Source organism: Galeopterus variegatus, unplaced genomic scaffold, assembly GCF_000696425.1.
Source record: "Galeopterus variegatus unplaced genomic scaffold, G_variegatus-3.0.2 Scaffold2178, whole genome shotgun sequence".
NCBI classification, from domain to species: Eukaryota; Metazoa; Chordata; class Mammalia; order Dermoptera; family Cynocephalidae; genus Galeopterus; species Galeopterus variegatus.
The window spans coordinates 6,768-8,597 of NW_007728289.1; the positions used below are offsets into that span (position 1 = coordinate 6,768).

Below are 1,830 nucleotides of genomic sequence, written 5' to 3' on the forward strand. Positions count from 1 at the left end.
CGGACGGGAGCGCCGCCGCGCTTCCCAAGCGGCGCACTATCCAGTGCGCCACCGGGCCGGCCCCTCATCAAATGTTTTAAGAGCTTAAAACTTTTTCTTTGTAACAAAATCGTAGAAGGAAGTGAAATTGAATTCCATGTGTGTTACATGCAATACATAGGAGTGTAACATACATTACACTCCTATCCTTATACTTATTTCCCACGAAATATAAGTACACCATGTTACTTGCTGAAAATCCCTAATTAAAACGAATTAAACATTTAATGTGGCTTGAAATTTTATGATCTTTGTGAACAACCTCATTATAGAAGTTCCCTAGATCTTAAAATGCTCTGAATTAAAGATTAGCAACCAGACTTTATTTGTTCATTTACATGTTTGCTTATTGTACCTCTTAAGGTAAAATTTAAATCACAGGCTTTTATATTCTGTTCTCCCACACTATATATCATGTAATAAATGCAGAGTTATATCCTATGATCTTTAAAGCGTTTATGAAGTTATTAGACATGAATTTACTGCTCGCGGGGCAAGAGCTTATCATCAGATATAAGATGTGCCAGAATGAGTTTAATTCCTGATGCGAGCATTATTTATATTTTGACATGGTGACATTTGTATACTTTCTGAACCTCAGTTTTTCTATAAAGTAGAACGTGATGATGTCAGTGCCACCTGGTTGTTGAGATAATTCATTCATATAACTGTAAAAAGGGTTTTTAAGTAGAATGTCCCCTGCAAATGCGAGGGAACTTTAAAAAGTTTGTAGAAAAATGGAATTAAAAGAGAACACGAATCTTCCTATGAACGTGTGAAGACCCCTCGTACAAGGTGGAGTTTTTAAAGCCATATGTGAGTAGGAGAAGGGACGTCCCACTGTGTCTGTGAAGGAGGGTGGCCAGGTTCCCACATGGAGCTGCCAGTTTAAGAGCGGCCTGAGTGAGAGGGTGGCCCTGGCAAATGGAAGGGGTGGCAGAGGAGCGGGCCGTGTCTTGTGGAAGCCTAGGATTGTGGCTTCTCCATGCTGCCATACCTGACAGGAGCGGTGACTTTCGTGTGCTGGGCACAGGTAGCCTTCTCCCTTCCCGCTGCTGGTCGGCGAGGGCAGGCCACCCTGGGGAGAAGAAAGGACTCGTGCGTGACTGTGGCTTGTCCCTTTTGTCCACAAGGACAGCAGGGCCGTCCCATGCAGAACTAAGAGCGTGGGGCCCCGCAGATCACGGTCTAAAGCTCAGTGCACAGACAGCGGCTGCAGGCGGTTGACTGCACTTTCCTGGAGTCTTTCGAAGCACCAGTTAAAATACTAATAATCTCAGACAGAACCACAGCAGTCGCTTTCTTATTTTCTCAATGGCAGGAGCATTACAGCACATATAATGTGAATAATACACTTAAGCTAGGATAATGGCTGAGTCTAAAAGAAAGAAAAAATAAATAAAAAAGGAAAGCAACTGAGACGAAAGCTAGAAAACCAGGCCTACTGTGCGGGTCTCCGAGTCCCGGCCAGTGTTGAACTGCCCCTGACGCCTGCTCATTCTTTGTCCTGAGAGTCGGTGACAGTGGGTTTTCTGGAATGAGAAACAGGATCTTATTCCCTGACCCAAAACTGTAGTTAAAGAGAGACAGTGTTTGTGATCTTCCTGGAGAAGAAGCCGACGGACACCGGGGACAGAAGACTGGTGGCAGCGGGAAGCCCCCAGCTGGGTCCCCTGTGACGGCTCTGCTGCAAATCCAAGTGATGCCTCCTCTTTATTCTCCTAATGGAATTTTTTTTTTTCCTTTTTGTCTTTTTTCGTGTCTGGCAACGGATAGCAACCCTCAGTGTCG

At 44.8% G+C, this 1,830-nt stretch overlaps 1 protein-coding gene across 2 annotated transcripts in view; it reads left to right on the forward strand.

Annotated features, from left to right (window-relative positions):
• Positions 1 to 1,830, forward strand: part of PCNXL2 (pecanex-like 2 (Drosophila)) — a 120,824-nt gene that overhangs the window by 5,102 nt on the left and 113,892 nt on the right. The gene's annotated exons all lie outside the window — the stretch shown is intronic.